The following is a 27,772-nucleotide window of genomic DNA, read 5'->3' as shown; positions in this document are numbered from 1 at the left end:
CCTGCTGGAGGAGCAGTGGCCCGACTGGGCCGCGGATCACAGTTTATGGCAACCCCGAGCTGAGAGCCCGCGCCTCGGCTCCATCTCTGCAGCCGGCTTCCCCGCTCCGATACCTGGGAGCTCTGCGGCATGCAGGCACCCCCGGTCTCTCTGTGACCCCGAGGGTCCTGAGACCACACTGTCCTGCGAGGGTTCCACCCCCCGCTTAGCCACTGGAGCGACGTCCCTCAGCAGAGCCGACTTCTAAAAGTTCCAATTTTGTGCTCCGTGGCTCTATCACTTGCCAGAAGCGGCCAACGGAGGCCCCCTCCCCCGCCGTCTATCCTCCCGAATCAATGCTATGGTCAATGGAAGTCCCTGACTAGGATCACTGTTGAAAACTGTTGGTACACATGATGGCATCTGAAACAAAGTGGTATCTGAATCAACTTTGGTGAACAGGTATATGAGAATTATTATGAGCACATTTTTGGGCTGTTATCTTTTCTCATGTTTACCATCCATTATCTGCCTTTGTTCTGGTTCATGCTAGTCTTTTTATAATCCTTTTTTAAAAATACAAAATCAATACAACTTTAATTACAAAAAGCCCGTGGTGCCTCTTGAAAAACAGGACAAACAAAAAAGGACATTTAGAAAAGGGGCTAGTGATCTAAGAAGCGTGACCTCAGGCTATCCTATTTCTAAGGGGTGATGTTGTTGATCTGTTGGTCCCATTATGATGATTTACACATCCATATCTGGCACCTTTTGTTCTTCAGCAGGCTTTGTGTATGGTAAATGGAGAATTGCATACCAACCAGGGGTTTGACATTTACAATGCTTTGTAGCATAAGATAGAGTCACATCTGGGCAAACATTGTCCCTGGTGGTTAGCGGCTCATATCATCTGTGTGTAGTCTGGCTGCCAAAATGATGAGCACTCATTAGAAATGTCCCATTTACTCTCAGAGCCAAATAAAAGCACAAACTAATCTAAAATGAACATGCACAGGGTGTGTGTATGTGTGTGTTCAATTTGTGCTGGCTTCTTCCAGGGGCATAAGGCGGCTTGTTTTTCCTTTGAATATTGTTTATATCAATGGTCTGAATCAATGGGAGTGTAACAATGTAGAAAACCTAATCCTTGATCATGTGCCTCAGTCTGGGCTGAGGGACATTATACAAAATAGCCATGTCAAACTCTTTTGCTGATATTTAATGTGTAGATGCTACACATTAAATTAAAACCTTTGTTCACTGCTTGACACAGCCTCAGGTTTATGAAGACCCCTGGAGATTTTTTTTTTTCCTGAAAATGAGGAAAAAGTAGGCTTTCTCAGAGCAAATAGACTTTTTGTGTGATTGATTGTTTGTCTGTGTTACATCTATTGTCAATTAAGTACCTGATCATGAATCCATCTTCGGGTTGGCTATTAGGAAGATGAGACATACAAACAACAACCCATTTAAAGGACTGTAGAGAACTTCACAGCAAACACTTCTGTGTATTAATCTCATCCTTGAATTTATCTTATTTTCTACCATGATTTTATGTCTTCTTATTTTTTCTCTTCTTCATGCATTTATCTTACAGAATTTTGAGTAATTTTGTTAGTCACTTAAAATCATTTTGGGAACAAGGTAGATATAAATACCTAAAACAAATGAAGTAAAACAAAACCAAACCAAGAAAGTAGTCTCTGACTCAAAGAACCTATAAATTACTTGTAGAGACTATATAAATTTAGAGAAAGATAAAGATATAAGGAAGTCTTTACTGAGTGCCAATATATTGTAGACATTTAAAGCAATAGTACCTGAGAGGATGGGAGATTAATCTGGGTTGTAGGACTCATGGGAAATTAAGAGTTGGGATGGAATCTAAATACTGGATCTCTAGTCAGTTATATGATACTGAGCGTGACATGAACACCCAGGCATGATACCATATGTGACATAACAGTGAGGGAGGATGCTCCTAGTTAGGCAGATTGAGAAAGTTAGAGGTCTTAAATATTCAAAATTTCTTGTTATTCTCATGGTCTTCACTTAGACCCTCCTTGGTCTTATTTTAGATACAGTTTCAACACCCTTCTTTTTGTTTCCTCAGTTCACAGCAGATTAGAGGCAGGAGGAACACTGACAACATGAAGTGACAGCTTGATAAGAGTAGTGGAGGGGAAGCGAAGAGCAGAGGCAGGGCTCCTATACTGAGCAGCTGTGGGCTGTCCCCACTGGACAAGCACACCTCACAACCCAGTAGCCCTCAAAGCAACATTGTTAATGTGCCAGTACCTGATTTTGCAAGAAATGGGTTTATATGTTATTAAATCAACTTTGGATAAGGAGATAGGTCATATGTAAGATATTGAAAAACACAGATAAAATAATTAGAAAATTGCTCTGGACAGATGAACAAATCCAATTCCACCAGTACTTCTGTGACCATGTTCAACTATCACCAATATAATGATGCCATTCTTGAGGCCATCGCTATTATTATAAAAATGTTTCTACCTAAGTGTTCATCAATAGATGAATGGATAAAGAAGATGTGTTGCGTGTGTGTGTATATATATACATACGTATGTATATGTATGTACATATACACATATATCATGGAATATCACTTGGCATAAAAAAGAACAAGATCTTGCCATTTGCAGCAACATGGGTGGACCTAGAGGGTATAATGGTAAGTGAAACAAGTCAGACAGAGAAAGAAAAATACCATATGGCTTCCCTCCTAGGTGGAATTTAAGAAATAAAACAAATGAACAAAGAAAAAAAAGAGACAAACAAACAAAACAGCCTTAAATACAGAGAAAAAACTGATGGTTTCCAGAGGGGAGGTGGGTGGGAGGATGGGTGAAATAGATAAAAGGAATTAAGAGTACACTTACGTAGATGAGCACTGAGTAATGTATAGAATTGTTGAAATATTATATGCCTGAAACCATTATGACACCATATGTGAATTACACTTACATTTAAATGAATGAATGAGGGATGAATAAACAAATAAATAAATAAAATATTTCTACTGCCCCCGCTCCACAATTGTATCCCCAATATCCAAGGTAATTTCAGACAAATGGTTCTTTTAGTTTCTCATTCTTCCAATTTTATAACTCTGCAGCCCTGATCTCAGTTCTCAGTTGATGGGAGCTGGAGAGGGCCAGGATTTAGGGCATCAACCCACCTCATTGCCTTCAGCACTGACACTTTATTGTTGAATCAACCCTTCTTTCCCAGGCGAAACTTCTGTTCCTTACGCATCAGTCTTCAGTTGTCCACCCTAGGCCAACATTTCTACAGATCAACAAAGATACAAGAATTTGATCTTCCTTCCGATTTAGCAGCTTGGTAGTTATTGGCAACTTTGACAAGAACAATTTGGGGTGTGTTGGGGACGTCTGCTCAGAGTAGCATAAAAAGTGCATTGCATCAAGGACATGAAGGTGGCAATCTAGGCAATGTTTTTGAAAGTTTTGCTCTGAAGGGAGAAGAGAAATGGAACAGTAGCTGGAGTAGGATGGGAGCATTCAGGAGGCTGGTTTGGTGGTGGTTGTTACTGGTGTCCATTTTCTTTTCAGATTATAACATGTCCTGAGACTTACAGAAATGATCCACTAGCAAGGAAAAAATGGTGGTACAGGAATGAAGGTTTTGAATAGCTGAGAGGGACCTAGTGACAAGGGGGAGAGCAAAATAGGAAGCCACAGAAACATGGGGGCAAGGACTAATGGGGACAAAAGTCTACCTCCCAGAGGGCTGTCCCCTGCGAAGTTCTCCTCTTGTCTTCCAGGGTTTCTCACCTGGAGGAGACATGCCAGCGAGGTCACATACCGGGGGTAGGGATGATAACTGGACTCTGCACATCTTGGAATTCCAGTTGACACAACTTATCAGGTTAATTTTATTGGTATCAAAGTCTATTTTCAAAGTCTGTTTCAGAGAAAGAAAAAAAAGTTTGAAGAAATAGAGCAAGCTGGAATGAGAAAGCAAAGGAGATTAATGGGCTCATTTTCTCCCTTTTTGTAAATACAGTTTGAAATCCTACCAAAAACAACCCATACTGAAAATAAACCAGAGCATGGGAAACTCACACTGGCAATTCCGTTGTCAGTTAAAAACAGTCACTGGCGTTATGGATGAGGGTCCCGGCACCAGCACACCGAAAGGAGGGAGGAGAGGGGAAGGAGAAGACAAGAACGGAAGAGGGCGCTGGGAGGAGAGGAGCGTGGGCGAGGAAAGGAAGATGGAGGAAAAGAAGACAGACAGAAAGAAATGGAGAGAGGACAGAAAGGGTAAATAGCCAAGAGGGATAAGAAAGAGGTTTGCAGTTGGAAATGGTTATTATTCCTTTCTCCACACAAATGCCAAGCAGAGCAGCGATTTGCTCTTAGATTAAAAGGCGGCAGCAGCCCAGCCTCAGAGGGTAGTGTGATGTTTGGTCTGGTGTCTTGCTCCCCAGTTAGAATCACTATACAAAATAAAGACAAATGAGTAATGTTGGTTTTTTTGTTGTTGTTGTTTGTTTCTTTTTAATGGAGAGAGCCTTTGAGTTTGGCTCAGAGACAATGGCCTGTGGTTGCATCTGATTATAACTCATCTCCATGGGGGCAGAGATAGCTGTTGTAAATGTCTGAGAAATTATGAGCTTCTTTAGGAAGATGAACTCTGTGATTATAATGACACTTGGCATTTGCACATTTTGTAGCCTTTCTCATTCGAAAATCATGGAGTTATTTTTATAACTAGATTCATGTGTGTCCCTTTGGGGTACATACCAGTGAGTGTTCCTTTTTTTCCTTTTTCCTCCTCTGCCTTCCTTCCTTTCCTTCTTTCTTTCTATTTTTTTGAAAATGGGCAGGAAAAAAAATGGGCAGGGATGGGGATGAGCGTGCAGTCATTTGTAATATTGTCATCCAGATAGGCAGGCGTTATCAGAGATTGAGTTACTGTGTGAGACCAGAGCTCTTGAAGCAGGCCAAAGGATCAAAGTGGGTGTGGCTCTACGTCAGCTCTCTCGGAAAACAGGGACTATCATTTGGAAGTTAGGCTAAATGTTACCCCAGAGTCCAAAGGTTTTCCTATTCCCTGAAGGCAGAGCCATTTCTACTTCCAAGCAGTCTTCAGTATGACCTGACTTGAGAAACAGTGAAGGTCTCCCCAATTGGAAAACGTCCTTTCGCTGGCTACAAGAGATTTGCACTTCACCCATTATTTCAAGATAAACCCCTGAAGGGCATTAATTGTGTGTGTTGGCAATTTAAACTATCACCATCCATTAAGACTTAGCGCAACCTGGTCTACAGAATTTTCTTCAGCCACTTTATAGGAAATTGAAAAGATAGGGACACTGAGCAGATTACGTGTGTGTGTGTGTGTGTGTGTGTGTGTGTGTGTGTGTGTGTGTGTGTTGGGAGAGAAATGCCTGAAACATGATTGGGGAAGTGAGAGCCAAAAGGAACTCTGAGGGCTCTGGACATGAGAGGAAGAAGGAAGCAAACAGGAAGTAGTCGATGCTGTGAACTGGCTCTGACCAGCACCAAGTCCAAAGTGACTTCCATGTCAGTAATAGCCCAGTGCATTTTTCTATACACTTTTGACTGAGAAGAAAACAGAATAATAAGATGCTATGTACTATAAAGCAGGGTTGGAAATCTCAGAGTCTTTATATCCTTGGCTCCTCCTGCCCTCCAGCACTGACTGATAACTTTTACCAGGTGGTGTCAGAACTCTTCCAGCTCCATTCCTTTCCTTGTCCCAGTGTGAACCTATGTCTGCCAGATAAAACACCGGACACCAGGCTCAATTTGAATTTCAGGTAAAAAATGACTATTCATATGTATTCGTATATATGAATATATATATTAGTATAAGTATGTCTCATGCAATATTTGGGACAGATTTATACTAAATTTTGTTTTTGTTTTTGTTTATCCAACATTCAAACTTAACTGATGGCCTATATTTTTATTTGCTAAATCTGTCAATCATACCAGAGCCATTCTATCTCAGTAGAATAAAACAGATCATAGAACTGGTCTGGCTATAGGTTAAAAAAAATCACCTTTGGGCTGCTCCTTGACTTGTATGCACTGATAGTCTCTGATCTTCCATATGCCAGACTCTGATCATCAGAGCTGCCCCTGGCCTCCTGCCTGGGACTCCCAGGGCTGCCTGCCTGCTGATACTTTGGCCTTCCAGTCAAGGAGTCCAGCTCCTCATCCTGGGCTTATGGGCCTGGCTCTGTCCTATTGCCAACAACTGGAGCAAAGAATACGAATGAGTGGAGAAGACAAGATGGGGGGGGAGGTGACTTCTAGAAGTTTTAATTTCCTTCAACAGATACCTAAAGCTAATTCACCTCTTTAACTCACAAGGTTGTTAGAGTGGCAAAGCTCTTTGCAAATTTTAAAGAGACATAAAATAAGATTCCATGACTGTCACCCTGATGTAAAATAAATATTAGCAAATTGTTTAGTGGAGAAGGAAGGTGAAAGAAAACGTTTTTGTGTGCTTACTCACTCACAGTCCTCTAGGCCCTAAAACTGTGCAAGCCGTCTTTTCTTTCCTAGTCGTCTTGCCTTCATCTCCCCTTGAGAATGACCCGGTTTACCTCGTCACAGGGTAAAGCTCAGTTTTGGCAATCAGCAAATGTCTTTACTATTCAAAATTGCTGTAGCAGCTGCATTTCACTCTCCTGCTCAGCAAGCAGGTTCCTGGTCAAGTTCAAAAAAGGAGCCATACCTTCATTTGTGGGATGCTGTGTTGAAGTCAGACTTCAGAGACATGGCTTTGTGCAGCCTCCTGGGATTTAGCAAGGCCTGAATCGCCGTGACCTCAGTGCCCTTACAACATCACAGAAAACACCGTCACGGTGCCCGCTAATTGGTCACCTTGATGTCAGTCACAGCACGGAGATCAAGGACAGAGCCGGTCCTGGAAAGTGAACTACACACGCTCTCCGAGGTGGTCTCTACAGGTCAGGCTAGCGTCCTGCTGAGAGCACAGTGCGAGGGAACCTTACCCTGGGACTACTTGAAACATGGCTGTGCTGAGCAGGAACAAAGGACAGGTGGCCTCACGAGTGACCCTTTCCCCACCACCTACAAAGTCCAAATTGTCAGCCTTTCACACCTATTATGCTTCCATTATCTGTGGAAAATACTAAGTGCCATGCCTTGGATCTGACATGCACAGAGCAGGCTCTTGAAATTAGTTTCTGCTTATTGGTTTTAAAAATTATTAAGATTATTTTATTTTTAAGGTAGCAAATCAATCAAGGACTGCTGGGGTGTTACAGGCAGAGTACATTTGAGAATATTGTTGTAATAATAATCAATTTTTTAAGAGTCCAAATGTAATGTATTTTTGTGAGTAACTTACACAGCAGTAGGTGGAAGGAAAAGAGATGTAGGGAATAAATCGAAGGTAGTTTTCTCTTATTTCTCTTGTGTGGAATGCATTTGTGGGTTATCATTCTCACCCCTTTAATGAGGCATTTTAAATGGTAAGAATGACTGGGAGTAAGTAGACATTCTAAAATTCTAATTAAAAAAAAATAAGAAAAAAGGAGAAGAAGAAAGAAAAAAAAATAGTGCTAACCACTGTAGAGCGTAAGGTTTATTCTGTAGTTCAATTTATCAAATGAAATAGTATATGCAGTCCATTTAGGTAATATGAGATCTTTCTCTAAGGGTACCCATCTTCCTCTGCCCCCAGTGCCAGGTCCAGGAGCCTCTACAAAGATTTATTTCTGTTCTTAACATGGGGACCAGTGATGCAGGGGTGCAAGACAAACAGAACAGAGGACACACTTTGTCAAGTAATGGTTTAGGCAGCCACGATCATAGTAAGAACCTACCTAGAACTCTTAAAGATAGAATCCACTGAAAACAGTAAGGACCAAAGTCTTGGATGCCCTGTCAGACAAATGAGGAAGAAGTGTGAATTTTTCTACGTAGACATAAGAGGGGCCCACAGGGCCTCTATTCACCTTTAAATATAAAGTACTTAAATATCTTTTGAGTAACTTAAAAAAGGCAAAATGTTTTGGGAGTTGTGTGGGTATGTTGTGATTTCCCCTTCCAGAGGGTTCTGTATTCTAGGATTGGATGAGGACCACGGGGAGTAAAACAGCCAGTCAGTGTACAGATCCAGTTGGGGGGTGGGGGGGGCAGAAAACTCAGCCTTTCACATAGCACTAAAATGGCAGACCAACCAGGAAGTTGAGGCACTGTTTACATGTGTTACTGATTCATGGGGTAACAGTGACATTTTTAAGGAAGACTCTCCTTGATGGAAGGAAAGTAGTTCACTAAAGCAAAATAAGGAGAAATAATATAGGAGCTAGGAAGAAGAATCAGGTTGGTTATAATTCTAAAAAATCAGACTAAATGGAAGAATTAGATTTTCTGTTTCTCCATCTTCTCCTTACTGCGGTCAATTATCAAAGATAGGGAGTGGACCAGGCAAAAAGGGGACCAAGGGGAGAAATAGCAATCGGGAAATCATCTGTGCCTGCTTTTGTGAACTGAGAACTGCAGCAAATAGTCAGGGACAGTATACATTATTCTGAATACCACCTAATACAGACTGGGCTGAGGACAAGGAGGACAGCTAGAACCCCGGAAGCCTCACTCGCCGAATTGCAGACATGGTCCAGCCTGAGACGGTAAGAGTTGGCTGACTTGCTTCACTAATTTAATTAGCTTTCTAAGTACCTTTCTATCTCTACCATTCTGTGATGGCAGATTCAAGAAGAGATTTCAAAGAAGGCCTAAAGAGACACTTGAGAAATTGTTTTGGAGTTTGACTCCATTCAAAAAGGGACCTGGAGTTCCAATCTTAATAAAAGCTTAGGTAACTTCCTAGTATGTGGGAATGAAATAAAGGGGCCTGAGGGCTAAGTCCTTGTTTCTCATGCAAGAGGACTATTGAGGGTTCATCTTCTCAAATGGGAACTCCGCTGGGTAATCAGTCATCCCCATGGTAACCCAGCAACTTTTAATTGTCTTTAATTAAGGGGCCACAGAGGCAATCAGCTACATTTCTAGCACATTAATGAGGGAAGCATGAAGTGCAAAATGGCTGCCAGAGGTAGACAGTGCTTATACAAACTAGGACTCCTGGACGGATTTTTGAGGGCAAGTGTGATACACAAGTGTGGCACATCCTTGCATCTGCAGGGTCAGGAAACTCTGACTCAAGAGGAGAAAAAAATAAAGAAAATTCAAGGTCTGGAAAAAAAAATATAAGGAATACATAAAAGAACAAAGAGGATCTTCTTGGTTAAATTAATTTAAAATATAGATTTTATAATCTATACCTGGAATTCTTAAAAGGTAAAGACCGAGAAAAAAGACAAAGTGGACAAGTTAGATGAAGCTAAACAGTGACTTCACCAAAATCCTGATACTGAATTACAAAGTAAAATTGGAAAATTGCATCTCTTCAGTTCATTTTAAAGCTTGCCTGCTTTAAGGAGCTGTCTTGGATTACTACAGTGCATATTATTCACTCTTTGAAAAAATTTACTATAGTATTTACAACCTGCACTTTTGTTTGTCTAAGTGCCCATGTATGCTTTATTTGGGAGAAGGAGCTCCCTGACTCCTTGGGACAATTTGAGAATTGATTTTGTACATATTTTCACCCTCGGTTATCACTACATCTCTCTGATTTTTATGCGGCATATGCCTGTACCGGCTTCTGTAGTGAAGACACTGGGCAGTAATGCCCAGCCTGGGTCCTGTCGCCTACCCTGGCAGAGTCAGACTGGAACCTGCATCCTCTGAGTGCGATTCAGTGTTCTGCCCATTAGCACCTGTGGCCCCAGGCAGGGGTACACCCAATATGTCCGCTGCATCCTCTCGGCCCTTCTGAGCGCACTATGGAGAGTCAACACAGATTTTGACCGATTTCAGAAAGAATAACTTCAAATGAAAGACCGTGGTGCTGAGATGAGGCGGGAGGAGGAACATTTTCACTAAATTTGAAAAAAATGTAAATATGGACTGTGGGATCATTCCTTTTCATTCGCAGTCTCATTAAACAGTCTTAGACCATAATGTTTAAAATGATATCCGGTTCCTTGCTAGGTACTTTGAGGATAATTTGGAAAACAAAGACCTTTGGGAGGGAATAAAGTTCTGTGTGAAGAATTACCAGGGGATGGACTGCTCTGATTCTTCACGAGGAGACTGTTGCCAGCCTTGCTCATATATTCTTTCCCATAGATAATAAGACTTGCTTGCACTGGGGGCTGATGCTTAGCTAACACTTAGACATTTTTATTAATACCTATACTAAGCAATCAGTTCCCAAAAATCTGAAGTCAGCCACTATGTGCAAATCTAGGTTCTTTGACAGAAAGAAAGGAACAAAACAGGCCCTGTTTCCAAGGTGTTTATAGGTTGGTTAAGAGATAAAGCCCACATGGGAAAGAACACTAACAAAGCAGATGAACACTTGGAACAGGTTTTACAATTTGTATATTTAGACTTAGCAGGCACCAAACAAGCCTGCTGGCAATTTTTATGTGCTGGCTTTTCGGGCATTATCTCATTTCATTTTCATAACAGTCCAGGATGTAGATATAAATATCATTCACATTCTCATCAGATGTAAATACAATCAAGTTCATCTTCTGCTCAAAATTCTACAATAGTTTCTCTTCTCATGCACAGTAAAGCAAAGTTCTTACTCTGACTTCAAAGCCTATTGGGTGGAATCCAGTCTTCCTCCTCCACATCCTTCCTAAGCCCCTTCTCTTGACCTTCCTCTCCTACCACCTCTGCCTTGCTCCCCACACTCTGGATGCAATGGCCCTGGTACACCCAGAGAAATATCAAGCTTGTTCCCACCACAGGCCTCAGTGCTTCCAGAATCCACACTGAACTCTTCAAGTCCTTCTGTTCTCTTCTTAGACCAAACCTTTTCAGGAAGACCTTTGTTAACCTCCCTAAAGGAAACTGCACACCCTACCCTACCCTAGCTGCCTGTCCCTTCAGCTAGCTTTCCTTTTCTCCCAAACCTTCTCCTGTTGACATATTTCCATGTCGATCCATTTGTTGTTTCTCTCTCTGGTCTGGCAGGGACTTTGCTTTGTTCCCGGATGTATTCCCAGTGTCTAGAGTGGAACCTAGCATTAAAGGGGCTCAACAAATACTTGCAGAATTGTTTAGATAAGTAAGGCTTTGGGAGCTCAGGTAGCTACCCAGTCACAGCCTCATGGCAGAAATGGGGCAGGATCCCCATCTTTTAATAACAACCTATTTGGATGGTCTTCAAGGAAGAAAGACCAGCACAAGCTGTGGGCGCTGAAAACACAACTACTCATTAACAGTGCTTAGAGACTGAGTTCTGTCTGTAAACTGAAATTCTGACAAAAGTGAAACAAGAAATAAGATTGCTGAGAGTGGGACCGCATTGTTTTTTATCAATCTCTAAATATATCAATTCATCCACCATATGTTTTCTATGCCTAGCATTGCAGACAAATTTTCTTTTCTCTCTTTCTTTAGGGACATAGGTAGATACATGATAGATAGATAGACAGATAGATAGATGATAGATAATAGAATTTTTGAACTCTACTATTGCTGGTTTCCTCATCTCTAAATCCAAATACCTGCACCTCACACTCCCTTCCGGTACCCTAAAAACAGCACCCACCTTCCAGAGATTTTTCCAATTAAACTTTTAAACAACAAAAACTACTATTTCCTCAGGTCCTTACTTTAGGTAAGTAAGTAGCCAAATTGACATGAAGTCACAACAACTTCACATTTCTGGTAAGATTTTCACATTTAGAGAGTTTCTGAAAAGAGCACAATAATGGTAGAAATTGCAGTATGGTTTTAGGTTGAGGACAAGCCCTGTAACCCTCATATCACAGTGCTCAGTTGTTGTGAGCTCTCTAACTCAACATAAAGCTAGCTTTGTCCAGGCAGGAAAACAAATGTGAGAAGAAAGGAAGAAAATAAACTTTATGGCTTAAAGGAAAATAATTTTCTATATTTGTTTCCTTCCTTTTCTTGTACTTCACTTTCTATCAATAGAGGAATATTCTGTCCTCCCTGAAAAATGTCATTTTTGCGTTTCTCTGGGATGGTTTGACAAATTTTCAGGCTGCATGGGAAGCAGAGACCCCTGTCTTTCTAGTGGCTTTAAGCTGAAAAAGAAAGAAAATGGAGTATGTTCCACTATCACAGAGATTGTTTGGGTTTGTGGCAAAATATATTACAAATTTGTAATCATGGCAATGGTAATGGCCTCATGTAGCCAGTACTATGTTTTCTTTTTTTTTTTTTTTAAGATTTATTTATTTATTTGAGAGAGAGAGTGGTGGAGGGGCAGAAGGGACAGGGAGAGAGTGTCCTAAGCAGATGCCACACTGAGTGTGGAGCCCAACGCGGGGCTCGATCTCAGGACCCTGAGATCACGACCTGAGCCGAAACCAAAAGTCAGACCCCCAACTGACTGTGCCACCCAGGTCCCCTCCTTAATGGTTTTTGATATTCAATTCCTGTTTATCTAGAAAAGAAATTATTTGGAAAACTCTAGAAATGTAAGTACAAAATATGAAAGTACAGTTTTTTGTTTCTTTAACTCTCTCTCAGTTAATTAAATTGAAATGGGGATACTGCTGTTTGCCGCTTTAAAAAATAGCCAATTGAAATTTAATTGGTATCTTTTTTCTTTAGTATTCATGCCCTGAAGCTAAATGAATGATCAGTTGTAAGCACTTCAGCTAAGATACTATTATGACTTTTGAATGAAATTAAACCTAGGACCATATAGTAGATAAAATAACCACTAAGATAAGAATGACAACAGTACTATAAATAACAAAGGGTTAAAACGTGTCTCTGTGCACTGCTCCACTCTCTTTTTAACAATTACAGAGAGACAGGAGGCTCAAGTGTATTCTAGGACCAGTAGCTATTGTAAATCAAATTAATTACTTTTGCCCAAAACTGTCCTCAGTGGAGGATTTTTGGCCACTGGACTGTTAATACCTCTTTACTTAATCACTGTCCTGTAATGTCATCCCCTGATAGAAGAGATGAGCTGAAGCAATGGCAATCTTTTTACCTTTCTCAAGTCCCCACAAGACCCTGATTTACAGGGTAAAGGTGTTATGTATCATTCTGCCTACCCCTCAGAAGCCCCTCTTTTCTTTGGGAGCAGAATAGTACCCAGAGAAGTTGACGTGGGAGGTGGCTTTTTTATCTATCTCTCTCACAGCTCTATCTCTGCTTTCAGTCCCCTATGAATGTCTTTCTTTGACTGGATTTTAAAAGATCTTTGATGGACATTATATCTATCATTCCCATCTCTTTGATCAAGAAGAATTCATCACCTCAGTGGTTTGCACCAACACCACACACCAGATTAGTCCAGCACACAAGGACATGCATGCTCAAGGACAAGGCTATGTGGAAGGTGCACACTGAATCAGGGGAATTTGTGTATTATAACTTGTCGGAGCAGCCACTTCAGTCTTCATGGGGGCAAGGCTATCATTTCCAAAGGCAAATGGAGAATGCCAGAAAAGGTGCCCAGACAAAAAAGAAGTTATGGACTTATTTACAATCGATATTTGAATTTATATTACATATTATTGTTTAATTTTAAGTGAATAGACTTATTTTTCTCATTAAGGATTGCTGAAGCTAACATAATAAAAACACCTTCTCTTAATAAATGTCAATTGATTGTGGAGGTGACTAAGACATTGTTTGAATAAGAGGAATACCCTGTATTTGACTACAAAGTATTTCATACCCAAACCATACATACACACCCGAGATCTGGATACACTGAGACAGCATTTATTGTGCATGATTCCCAGAAGCCAGTACTGCTTTCTGACCTCAGAGCTTCCTTTAGTGGAGTTGTTCAAACGGGGAGATTTCAGGAGGAAATTCCTCCCACTTAGATCTTTTCCCCACAACAGGTTTTAGGAGAGAGCTCACGACATGTTTTAAGGAATGGAGTACTGAGGACCTCTGAGAGTATCTGTGGAGAGGAGTCGACTTGAATGATTTCACTGCTTTCTTAGAAAATGCTGTGATTCTTAAGGCCTAGATTTGGATCCCCATAGAATATTAGCATCATTCTATGGGTTCTAATTTCTCTTCTACTAAAGAGATTGTAATTAATAATCAGGAATTTCAATACCAAGGGTATGTTAGGGAATGACCTCATACTGTGCCATTGAATATAATGTTTAAATGATCATGAAAATTGTTTAACAGTAATTCTTAAAATGGAGCTTCATCTTAGGTCTTGTGTTCATTGTCTGTCTTTCTGTTCTAAAGGGTTAATATCTGGAACATGGATGATAACGCAAAGGAAAACTCTTTTGCTCAACAATATATAATTTAAAACCCCAGCGATTGTTTTTGGTCAGTTTCTTGCAATCTGCAAAGTAATTTTTTTCAATTTATTTGGAATTAGTCAAGTGCACTGTTGAAAAGGCAGAGTGAATTGATGCTAAATAGTTTTTGGAAGATATAATTGTCTGATGATTTGTAAATAGCCAAGCTTATCAAAAAAGTAATTTAAATGTTATGCTGACAATTTTGTTCAGTTTGGTATACTCTGTAAACTGGGGAATCCATTTTTTTGCCCTCATTAGCATGAGAATTCTCTTTGCTTGGCTAAATGATTTGAGGGCCTAAGGATGTCCAGAGCTTTGGAATCTGAAATTTAATAGTCTCTTACCCAGCATAAACATCACTGATAGGGTGATAATGCCAAAGTGTTTTTCAATAACTAAGTTTTGTGTCATTTGATTGGTCAGAATGTGTTCCTTACATGTTCTATCAGTGTCTATCTTGGGAGGAAGTGGGGCCCTGTTGATCTTTCTCTATTTCCCTCAGTTTGTACTCTTTATTTTTTTTTTTTTTACAAAGATTTATTTATTTATTTTGGAGGGGGAGAATACGAGTGGGACTAGATGCCCAACTGACTGAGCTACCCAGGTGCTCCACCATTTGTACTCTTTAATGTGAGTGTCCCAACCTCCAGAGTGACCACTATTTATCAAATGAAAGAACTCTGACAAGTGCTTTCATATAAACATCTTGGGGGCTGGATCATTTTGATTGTTTCATTCATAAAAGTAGTAAAATCATTTTAAAAAAACAGTTATTTACAAGGTGAGTTATTTCCTAAGACTTTAAGTGCTTTATATACTTTTTATCTTCCAAATCTACAACAACTCTGAAGTAAGCATTTTATCCCTAAATACCATAAAGTATCTAGAGATTTGATAGATGAAAGAACTAAACCATAACATTAACTTGCTATGGTCATATTTCTAAGTCACCGACCTGAGACTCAAAACTTACTTGCTGACTGAACTTGGGTGTTAACTACCAGGCAAATTGCCTTAAAAAGAAAGAAAAAGAAAAAGAAAAGAAAAGAAAAGAAAAGAAAAAGAAAAGAAAAGAAAAGAAAAAGAAAAAAAAAGAAAGAAAGAAAGAAAGAAAGAAAAAGAAAGAAAGAAAAGAAAGAAGAAGAAAGAAAGAAAGAAAGAAAGAAAGAAAGAAAGAAAGAAAGAAAGAAAGAAAGAAAGGAAGGAAGGAAGGAAGGAAGGAAGAAAGAAAGGAAGAAAGAAAGGAAGAAAGGAAGAAAGAAAGGAAGAAAGGAAGAAAAAGGAAGGAAGGAAGGAAGGAAGGAAGGAAGGAAGGAAGAAAGAAAGAAAGAAAGAAAGAAAAAGAAAGAAAGAAAGAAAGAAAGAAAGAAAGAAAGAAAGAGAGAGAAAGAAAGAAAGAAAAAGAAAGAAAGAAAGAAAGAAAGAAAGAAAGGAAGAAAGAAAGAAAGAAAGAAAGAAAGAAAGAAAGAAAAAGAAAGAAAGAGAAAGAAAGAAAGAAAGAAAGAAAAAGAAAAGCTACTATAACCAACTCAGACAATTGTTCAATTTCAGGTTCAGGAACAGAAACATCTGAATATACCCAGTGTTGGTTCCAGTAATACTTTAGATCAGACTTAGGGACAGCTATCTGTTTGGAGAGAGGATGTGAAGCTGCATTTACATATCACTTTACATAAAAACTGAAGAAATGCCAGATTAAAACAAGTGGAAATAGAGAAACTGAGGGAGTTTATGCATTGACTGAAGACCCCCCTACACCCACCCCCAATATGTCACTTATCAACATCACCAATTTGGTGAGAGAATGAGCCACAATTCTACTGTCAAACACCTTTGAATCAGGCTTGCAGAAAAGTGGAATAAACCGTTTCCTTCTCCTAAGCTCTTGGTGAAGATTCTTATTAAGGATAAGATTAGAATCTTGTAATGTGCTAGAGTATCTGGAAAGGGTAAGCCATTACCCCAATATTTGCATGAACATCTGAGACTAGGTGTGATATCATTTTAATCACCTAGCAGAGACATATATCATGGGGCTGGGCCCAGGACAAGGATAACAGAAGGAATGAGATGACACCAGGCCAGAGCTTCTTATAAAGAATAGCCTAGCATGGAGCATTTTAACAGAGAGTTCCAAGAAGCCTGGGAGGAAGGCAAAGGAAGGCAACATATTCAGGATAGAACAGGGAGGAAGGAGTGCTGAAAAGTATGGAGAAGGTAACAAAATTTATGCCCGCTTTGTCTACTATGTTTTTTCAATGGCTCTGCTTCTGAAGTTTCCATATATTTCAATTAGATCTGGCTGCACAGCCAGGACTGGAATGTATCTGCAACAGAAAGAAGGAACGGCCTAGGCCGGAGGTGTAGCAGGCTCACTACTCTGCTGTTTTGTTCTACTGCATTGAATATAATGAATCTTTTCAAACAGGTGAATTTTCCAACAGAAATGGCCCAAACAGCCTCAGCTCATTGACTAGAAAGTGTAATGGTGATCTAAACCTATTACCTTCAATGGAGTCTGTGATATTTTCTTCCAGCATATTGAACGGGGAGAGAGAGGGAGAGGGAGAGAGAACTTTTTCCTCCACTCACTGTGTTGCCTCAGTCATTGTAATGCTAGTCACAGTGCATTAAAAAGCACTGAGAATCAACAGGGCTGGCTCTTTTGTAGCAGGAGTAATAAATGATTTTACTGAACAGAATTAAAATGCTTTTTAAAATCTACTCTGTACACATTTTTCAAATTTCTCACCAAAAGGACCTCTCTTCTCCCCTACAAATTCAGATATCAAAAATTCTTATTAGTTAACAGTTTTCAGCAAGAATACATATTTTTCATCAAAGATTCTGGCATATTTTTACAGTGAAATACCATAAATACCATCTCCCAACATGTCCTCCCTCATACCAATGTTTATCTCAAATCATCTGTAACTACGGTTGAGAAATTTTGATCTTATTTAAGCTAATGTGGACTACAACAACTTCTGGAGGGTAGAAAGCCTTTCTATTTTTGATGTTTGTTTTGTCTTCTATTTAAAGATTTGTTGTGTTATTGTTGTTGTTCTTATTATATAATACAACCTCTGGAGAGAAAATTGGAATCAAATCCAGCCTCATTATATTGAAGTGTTGCTTATGTGAAGGTGGCACTAGCATTTCCATTAGAATACAGTTGAAATTTCCCAATTCCACTGACTATAATCACGAGTTTATTCATAGAGTTTGAGGGTATATGGAACTTTTTACCACCCCCTAATTTTCAGGTAAATATTATGCATCATTCTCTATGAATTTGAATTGCCTAATTTTCTGTATGTGACATATACATTTATATGTAGAAAACACTATCATGAATTTTCAAAAGAATGTATAATAACAAACATCTCAAAGATGGATGAGAGATGCATGGATGTTCCCTGGTAGGAAGGAACCTACTGAACTATCTTTATCATTAATGTTATTAACGTATATTGAACTTATTTGTTTTGGTTTTATCTTAATTTGGTTCATTCAACATCTTGTCTCTAATATTTATATGTACTTTTTCTTTGTCTCAGTATAAACCTTTTGCATTTCATGTTATCTGAATTTTATAATCTTGCCTATTACTTACAAGCAATCTGCTCCTACAGTTGTTCCTAGGTGTTTTTATAAACTAATTTAACATCTGTTGGTACTATATAACAATATCAACCTACAAATGGCCAATAGAACTTAGCATTGTTGAGAATTACCATGTAGATAAATGGAGTTACATTAGTAATTGTAGGATCCACTCCATATTTCATGGTAACTCAATGAATAATCAGTGTTATCTGGGTGATTTTCTTTTCAGTATTGCGTGCAATCCACATTTGAATGTAATTGCATTTAAGGGAAAGGATCATACAAACTACCTTTTTAGTAAATTAATTGATAATTGTGCTGAATTAAGGAATTCATACAAGTAATTCAGGAAAGTGAGTTTTCTAGTATAGAAATAAAGGCTCAACCAGTAGGGAGAACACAAGTTGAAAGACTTTTGAGAAGTTGCTTTGTCAGTTTGGTCTACATAGGCAATTATAAAGTGGCTTTAAGGCAGATCGTACACCCAAAAGTAGAATAGGCAGAAACTGCACAGAACCAATCAGGGAAACCTTAATTCCCATTCTAGTTTTGCTGCTTATTTGTTCTATTAATTTTGAACAAGTCAGTCTACCTTATATTCCTTCTCTGTAAAGTGGGAGTGATACCTATTCTTGACTATCCACAGAGTTGTTGTAGGGATCCAACAAATTCATAAGTATATAACTCTCTTGAAAAATATATGTGTATCCTTTGCTGTAGAAAACAAAAAACTAACTTCTGTGAAGGAGCATATAGATGAACAGTCCATGGTCTCAAGTAACTATGACACATGAAAGATAGTCACGTAACAGTCACCAAATCTTCCTCAGTCTCTAATGTGTCTGGTCTTGAATGGACTAGTCACAACAGGATTTCAAGTGTCCCCTACATTCAGATAGACTTAATAAAGATGCCTAAAGGAGAATGGATTGGAGGGATTCCATTTAGCCTCATAAGATCATTGTTCCCTGCTGTGGACAACTAACTGTCTCTGCCTGAAAGCCAAGGGTAGAATCCCAACATTTCATGCTAGAGAGAGAAATTGAGTAGAATGTGCCTTTCAATCTTAGCTTCATTAGTTTCTGTTTTGATGTTCACCATTATCCAATAGAAGTGGGTAGACTTCATTAACTTGAATGTGCTTTTAAATTTTAAGATTCTCATTATATAATGACCTAAACATGTACTCAGGACTGTCTTTAGAGTGAATCATAAATACAGAAAGAAAAGTTAGATCTCCAGTCATCAAATCAGGGTGGTTGCAACATCAGGATTTCTGGCCTAAGGGAGATAGGAACATCCAAGTTTCTTAACAACCCCTTGGGAGAACCTAAATTAGTAAGCCACAAGCAGGAATGCACCCAATCCATAGGAGTGTTCTGAAACTAATGATAACCATAGCATGCTAAGAGTACCCCATCAATTATCTGATTTATTGTGAGGCTTCTTCTGCAAGTAAGGCTCAGTGTCAATGACAAGCTGGTAAGTAGCAGTCAGAACAGGAACTTAAGTTCATGGTTTCCATCTTAGTAAAGGTTTAGTATTAGACTGTCGTTTATAATTTCAGAGTGAAAAGCCCTGATGGTCAATCTGTAATAACCCAAACCAAACAACAGCAGTTGTAACAAGAATTTTAGCAGACCTATTTCTACATTAAGTTCTCTCTTGTTCTCTCTTCCCAAGCTGTAAGGTTTGGTATTATATCTCCATTTTACAGATGATATAATTGGTATTCAGAAAAGGAACTGGGATTTCAACACTAAAATGTCTTCCAAATCCTTAAAATTAAGGATGTCTACAGTTGGAAGAATTCTAAGATAATTTCTAGATTCCCACTTCCTGGTATCAAGGCCCTGGGTAATCCCCTGCAATTGAATATGGTGTGATCAATGAATATAATGAGATAGTCACTCCTTTGGTGAGTTTATATTGTATCCAAAAGGTGATAGGATAGTCCTAACTTATTAATATTGCCATCCAATTCAAATTGTTTGAAAGTAGAATGGGAGGGGGCAAACAAAGCACATCTGTGAAGCAGATCTATTTCATAGCCTATCAGTCTGTGATCTTTGTCTCAGATCCTAGTAGCCAACAATTTTATGCAAAACAATAAAGTATGAGAGCTGGCAGACTCTTAATGATTGCTCTAGTCCAATGTCCTTATGGAAGGTCACATGGTATTTCATGATACCTCAAACTTGTTTGAGATTGACTAAAGGCAGAAATCAACTTTTCCTGATTGCTAAACTACCCCAGGTTTGCTCCAGACTAGGTTGTCCCAGTTTATGTTCTTAAACTTTGGAATTTTACATTCAGAAGCTACATCATCCCTAGAACACTGATAGAGTTCTTCAGATTCATTTTATAGGAAATAGAGTCATTCTTATCACTAACCAGGTATACAGAAAATCCCGTCAACCTAGAAGGACTTCTTGGAGAATTGTAGAGCAATTTGACAGTCATTATTTACTACCCAGTGTGTTAGACTTTAAAGGGGGGAAAATCAGTTTATATTTCAAAGACAAATCAGATGAACTGGTTCAACAGTTCAAAAGTTTTCTTTATAGAGTCCAAGTCACAGCCATATTTCTTAAGTTAGTAATTGGTTACTCAGAGGCATCAAATCCAACTTTTGCTCTTACATTATTATATTCTATCATTTGCTATTACTCAATCTTTGGATTACTCTTATACCAGTTATGAAACAATAATCCTAAACCTCTACATCTCTTCTCAAATCGCTAATTGAGTTCCTTGAGGGGAAAAAAATGTAAAACTTCTAATAGGAGGATCACAAGATTGGGAGATATTTTATAAATTATCTATGTTAAGTTTTGTCCTTACCCTCCCATCTCTGCCATATTGAATGTTTACGTTCCTTTTTTTAACTTTTCAATAAAATTATATTCTTGTATTTCTTGAATAATCCAGAAAGCAATAAATCAAGCAAATAAATCTAAAGAATATGAAAAAAGCACATAGGTCAGAGGAATGAAATTTGCTTTGGTTCCTAGAAGTTAGTTTTAACAATAGTCTTCTACTATCAAACTGCTTGTTTTATCATGGATAACCTGTGCTTTGGAGTAGTAGGTCTCCAAGGAAAATCCTTTTTCTTAAAATTAAAAAAAATCTATAACTGACATATAATGTTAGTTTCAAGTGTACAGCATAATGATTGGTATTAGCATATACTGCAAAATGATCACCACAGTAATTCTAGATACATCGTCACCACACATAGTTACAGTTTTTTTTCTTGTGATGAGAACTTTTAAGATCTACTCTCTTAACAACTTTCAGATATGCAATACAATATTATTAACTACAGCCACAATGCTGTGCATGACATTCCTAAATAATATAAGTTCCCCTTCAACATCATTGACAAACCGCCTTCAGACTTTATAAAAACCTGAGGAGATTAAAAAATATTATCCTCTTTTAAAGAAGCTGATTTCTTTTTAGACATTATCATTGAATATTTTTCCTTTTATTGAGCCAGAATCATATTCTTTTGTGACTGACTCATTGATCCTAGATATGCATATAACAGCTACACTTCATCTACATTAGAGCTATTCAAATAATTTCAGATCATCATTGTGTACTTGTTGGACTCTGATTCTCCAGCATTAGCCCCCCTGCCCCCTTTAATGGGTTTTGATAGGATATAGTGCTGAGACTCCCCCATGTTCTCAGTATTTATAAATACTTGCCCAGAATGTAGTACTGTTGGTTTGCAAAGTTGGGAGCTTTCCAGATGAAATCTGAAACTGGCCTCTTGTATATAGAGGGTAAGGAGAGACCCAAGAAAGAGGCAGACCACTCCAGATTGGTAGGTGGCAGTTTTAATAAGCAAGGGAACTTACCTATGAGGCATGTCTTCAGCAACCACAGGACAAGGTAGATATCTGCACCCACCTGCCAGAATCTTGAAAAGTTTGTATGGAGGCCTTACCTGGGTTTAGTCACATATATATCATCCGGATGGTCTCAACAACGCATCTCTCTCTCAAAGCTATATCCTTGAAAACAGTTCTGGTTGTGGAAATGATGGGCAGAACATACATTCCAAGGACGAGGGAGGGGGCTAGGAGCCTCCAGTTGCCCAGGTACAGCTTGTAGGTCAACTGGCATCACATCCTCTCAATAACCTCCTCCAACATGTCCTTAAAACAGATACACACACACACACACACACACACACACACACACACACACACACACACACACACACACACACACATATATGTATATATATATTATTAGTCTGGTTCCAGTTGGCCAATAGCAAAAAGAGTAAGGTATGAGTTAATTGATCATTTATGTAAAATCAAAACACCAGATTTTTTAAAGTGCCATATGTTGTTTACTCCTCATATTTGGCTTTCTAGTATTAAAATATTAAGCCCTTTTCAAAACCGTATATGTTTCAGGATAGTGCTGAAGATGGGTAGGGCAGGGGATTGGACCACAAATACTTAATAAATTTATTTACCTAATCAAATTGTACCCACCAGATTTGGATTGGATTTTATCACCCAGTGTTTTCTATCTGTTTTCAGCTTTTAGCTATCTGTGAACTGGCCTTTTTCAGTTCATTAATATAAACACGCAAAAGTGTAGGATCAAACATAGAGATCTAGAACATATTAGGAGAGATTCTCTACCAAGCTGAAATTGCCATTTTATTTTTTTTAAGTTTTTTTATTTATTTAAGTATTCTCTACACCCAACATGGGGCTCAAACTTAAGACCCTAAGATCAAGAGTTGCATGCTCTTCCAACTGAGCCAGCCTGGCGCCCCTGATACTGCCACTTTAATCAGCATGCAGTCAGCCAGTTATAATTCAGTTTCAAAATAATCCAATTCATATCTTCATATTTGTTAAAATGATGTCATGTGGGGCCTGGAGCTGATCAATAGCTTGTTGAAGTGCATACGTAAGTCATCTACCATTTCCCTATCTACTCATCAAGTAAAAGTAGCATTTGGGAAACAGTAAATCTGGAACTGGTTGCTTTTTATTAAATTCAGTGATTTATTCTAATAAATGTACCTAACAATGACAAATATGATGATGGTAATAAACGTTAATTGAGATCGGCATCAAACTCACTAATTTGTAATTTGTAAATTCAACATCTTCTCCTTCCTAATTATAATGTTGCATAGGGAAATATGAGTAAATAGACATGAGTACCACTTTCCATCTCCATTCTTAATCCTAATATTCTTTATCCTGATATCCCAAAGACACACACAATAATAGTGGGATGTGAAACATCATAGCACATGAAATCTACAATACCAATTTTAAAATGATAAACTTGTCAAGATTTAGAGAACCAAAATAAACAATAAAAATTATGAGATTCAACATTGTTTTGTGATATTTTGCTCTACACACAAACCTTAGTAATGTTGGTTTGTGTTCTTTTATTAAAATTAGATTGATGGGGCGCCTGGTTGGCTCAGTTGGTTAAGCGACTGCCTTCGGCTCAGGTCATGATCCTGGAGTCCCAGGATCGAGTCCCGCATCGGGCTCCTTGCTCAGCAGGGAGTCTCCTTCTCCCTCTGACCCTCCCCCCTCTCATGCTCTCTCTCTCTCTCTCATTCTTTCTCTCAAATAAATAAAAAAAATTAGATTGATGCATGATCACCTTAATTCCTCTGCTTCTCTTCCGTTCTCCAGAACTTCACAGATTACCAGTATTGATTTTAATTATCTTATCTGCAAATTCTCTCAATAATCTGAAGTGCAAAATGTAATGACAGAGATTTAAGTTAATCTGTGCCAAATATAAATTCTTTTATTCTTTCTGGAAAATTTTTAGTTTTAAGATTTTTTTGCAAATATGTTTTATCTTTTCATGTTTTAAGATAATTATCCTTAATTGAAAAGAATGAAGCAATATAGAATGTGACTAGTTTTCTATACTGCTCTTTTCTCTTAATGTTAAATTAAGCTTCCCATTTCAAGCACAGCTATAAAAGACCTTTATGTTTCCCTAATAAGTCTTTATTGTAAGCATCATTTTATTTTTTTTTGAGTATTCAGTTATAGGAACAAGGCTCTATCATTTTATATTAATCCTCTACTGGGATCTTTCTTCAAGTATAAATATTGTTTCAAGAAGTTAGGACACTTTAAAATATATATATATATATATTCTCTATTTGTATATATACATATATATACACACACATAGTAGAGTTATTATGAGGGAGAAAAAATATGTATGTTTCTTATTAAGAATAATAATTTATCCAAAATATATATTTATTATACAAAATTTAGGGGAAAACACAATAAATAAAATGAAAAAGAAGTCATCCCCATTCTGCCTCAGATGGGTTCCAATTCTATCCAGACTGTGGCATCTTACCAGTCTTCTTTGCTAAGTCAAAATTACTCAGTTTTTACCCTGCATCTTTTACTTAACTACAGATTATGAACAGTCTTCCATCATGGTACTCCTTAGCTCTGATCATTAAATATGTTCAGTTCTGTCTTCTTTCTTGCAATCAAGTATAGCATGTGATTTGCATTCACCACACCTCTGAGAGGAGATTATACATGCTTTTGGGGGGCAGAAGGCTGCCAGCTACCTGTGATAATGATCATAGTGTTCCAGATGGTGGAATCTCTGTAATTCAGCATGAGAGAGGATGAAGTTGGACTGTTGAGAGCCAGAGCTAAGGGGACTCAGCATGAGATACCAAGAACAGGGTTGGGGAGGAGAGGGAGTAGCAGTTCATATTACAGTGTCTAAGGATAAAAGGAGAGGTAAACTCAAGCAGAATATGTTGATCATTGCCAGAAGGTCCTATGTTCTGGACGGTTATGGAGGAGTACATAACAGTAACCCTTAAAGTCATGTGGGTTACTTTCTAGAAGCTGGGCATTCAATCCTGACTGGAATCAGATCTCATATGGTGGCTAGAACAGGCAGAGATAAGTATTCTTGGGTAAAAGAAACCCCAAGACGTTTAAGACTTAAATGAACAGTCTGGGATTCGGACAAAGCTTAGGAGTGAGAAAAGGGAATAGAAACACATGACAGAAACTGAAGTGGAAGCCTAGTCTTTGCCTCCATCAAAAGTGTACAGAGGGGGCGCCTGGGTGGCTCAGTCGTTAAGTGTCTGCCTTTGGTTCAGGTCATGATTCCAGAGTCCTGGGGTCAAGCCCCACATTGGGCTCCCTGTTCAGCAGGTAGCTTGCTTCTCCCTCTCCCACTTGCCCTACTTGTGTTTCCTCTCTCACTGTATCTCTCTCTGTCAAATAAATAAATCTTAAAAAAAAAAAGTGTACAGGGAAGGAAGGGCAGTATTGGACTGGGGCCATGCCGTATGAGGACAGATTCCAAAATTTCAATAATAAGAAAGTTATAGAGACTTGCTTTGTGGTCTAGCCTATGGTATATCTTGGTAAACATTCTATATTCCTTGGGAAAAGATTTGCATTTTGTGTTCTTGAGTGTAGAGGTCTACAAATGTGCATTTGGTCAATGTGGTTAGAGTCCATCTTAATTGATTTTTGCTCAGCTGTTCTACCAAAAATTGTGAGTTGGATTTTAAAATACCCAACTATGATTGTGGATTTGTCTGTTTTCCCTTCAGAATTGCCAATTATTTCTCTTTGAAATGTGAAGCTCTCCTAATGAAGCACATACATATCTGACATCATTACACTGTCTGATATATTGATGCTTTTTCATTACGGTATATTCTTCTTTACCTCTAATAAAAACCCTTATCTCCATTTTTCTTGTGATAAGTGTTTGACTGCTTTATCTTTTTCCACCCATTTCTTTTCACGTCATTTTTGTCTTTGGACTTAAACTGTTCCTCTTACAGACAGCATAGAGTTAGATCTTGATTTTTTAATTTAATCTTGTCTCCATATTTTAATTGGTATATTTAGTTAACTACATTCTATGTAATTATTGATATGATTGAATAGAGGCTATCATGTTAGTATTTTATTCCTATCTTTCCTCTGTTTTACTTTTCTCTCTGTTTAATTCCTATTATTTTAATATGATTATGCTTATAATGTAACTTATTTTAATATGCTTATATCTATAAATATGCTTATAATATGAATATGTTTATTTTTATTTCCTGTTTTTAATGACTCTATTCTTCCATTTTGCCCTTATTTTTATTTAATCTTTTTTATTATTACATAATACAGTACATCATTAGTTTTGATGTAGTGTTCAACGATTCATTAGTTGTGTATAACACCCGGTGCTCATCACAGCATGCCCTCCTTAATACCCATCACTGAGCTACCACATCCCTCCACCCCTCTGCCTTCTGTAACCCTAAGTTTGTTTCCCAGAGTCCAGAGTCTCTCATGGTTTGTCTTCCTCTCTGATTTCTTCCCCTTTCAGTTTTCCCTCCTTTCCCCTATGGTCCTCCATGCTATTGCTTATGTTCCACATATGAGTGAAACCATATGATAATTGTCTTTCTCTGCTTGACTTATTTTGCTTAACTTAATCCCCTCCAGTTTCCTCCATGTCAATGCAAATGGTGAGTATTCATCCTTTATGATGGCTAATATCCCACTGCATATATGTACCATATCTTCTTTATCCATTCATCTGTTGAAGGGCATCTCAGCTCCTTCCACTGTTTGGCTATTGTGGACATTGCTGCTATGACAGGTGCCCCTTCTTTTCACTACATCTGTATCTTTGGAGTAAATACCTAGTAGTGCAATTACTGGGTTGTAGGGTAGCTCTATTTTCAACTTTTTGAGGAACCTCCATACTGTTTTCCAAAGTGGCTATACTAGCTTGCATTCCCACCAACAGTGTAAGAGGGTTCCCCTTTCTGCACATCCTCACCAACAATTGTTTCCTGACTTGTTTTTTTTTTTAATATTCTGTTTGATGCTTGTGTGTAAGATTCAGCTCTAGTTCCTCAGATCTTTGCATTATTAAGTGATTGCTTTCAAAATTAAATTCGTTTCTTACCTTATGGTAATCTATTCAGAATTTGTAGTATACTTTTCATATGTATGATCTAATATATAAGAAACTTTAGTAGCATAGTCGTATTTACCACTCCTATTCCTTATGGTGCTGGTCTTATTACAGTACATCTATAATATTTTAAACTCTGCAATACAGTGTTATACTCTTTGTTTTAATATTCTTTCAAACAATTTAGAAAAAGAATAGAAAAATATTTTACTATATTTACCCCTTACTTGTCATTTCCAGTGATCATCATTTCTTCCTAGTAGATTCAAGTTTCCATCTAGTGACATTTTTGTCCATCTTTAGTAAATATCTTTAGCATTTTTCTTTGTGTATGTGCACAGCAGCTGATAATGAACTGTCTTAATTTCTGTTTATTTGAAATGGTCCTTATTTCACTTTTATTTTGGGGGGCTAGTTTTGCTTCTACTTGAAAAATGCCTTTATTTAACCTTCATTATAGAAGCATAGTTTCTGTCTACATAGAATTCTGGATTGGGCCCCTGGGTGGCTCAGTTGGTTAAGCGACTGCCTTCAGCTCAGGTCATGATCCTGGAGTCCCGGGATCGAGTCCCACATCGGGCTCCCTGCTCAGCAGGGAGTCTGTTTCTCCCTCTGACCCTCTTCCCTCTTGTGCTCTCTCTCATTCTCTCTCTCTCAAATAAATAAATAAAATCTTAAAAAAAAAAAGTATTCTTCTAGCTATTTCACTTTCTCAAGCAGGTAAAGCAGATTACATTTACATACACTTAGCTGGACCTGTCTTTTGCTGTTTAAACAAAT

At 38.2% G+C, this 27,772-nt stretch overlaps 1 pseudogene; it reads left to right on the top strand.

The window, feature by feature from the left end:
• The first annotated feature begins 4,132 nt into the window (after window positions 1-4,132).
• Window positions 4,133-27,772, top strand: part of LOC114204984 (small ribosomal subunit protein eS7 pseudogene) — a 173,345-nt pseudogene continuing 149,705 nt past the window's right edge.

This window comes from Eumetopias jubatus, unplaced genomic scaffold, assembly GCF_037043125.1.
Source record: "Eumetopias jubatus isolate StellerSeaLion01/CBP00866 unplaced genomic scaffold, mEumJub1_p1.0 scaffold_16, whole genome shotgun sequence".
NCBI classification, from domain to species: domain Eukaryota; kingdom Metazoa; phylum Chordata; class Mammalia; order Carnivora; family Otariidae; genus Eumetopias; species Eumetopias jubatus.
Note: the sequence above shows the minus strand (reverse complement) of the source record. Positions and strands in the feature narration are given on the sequence as shown.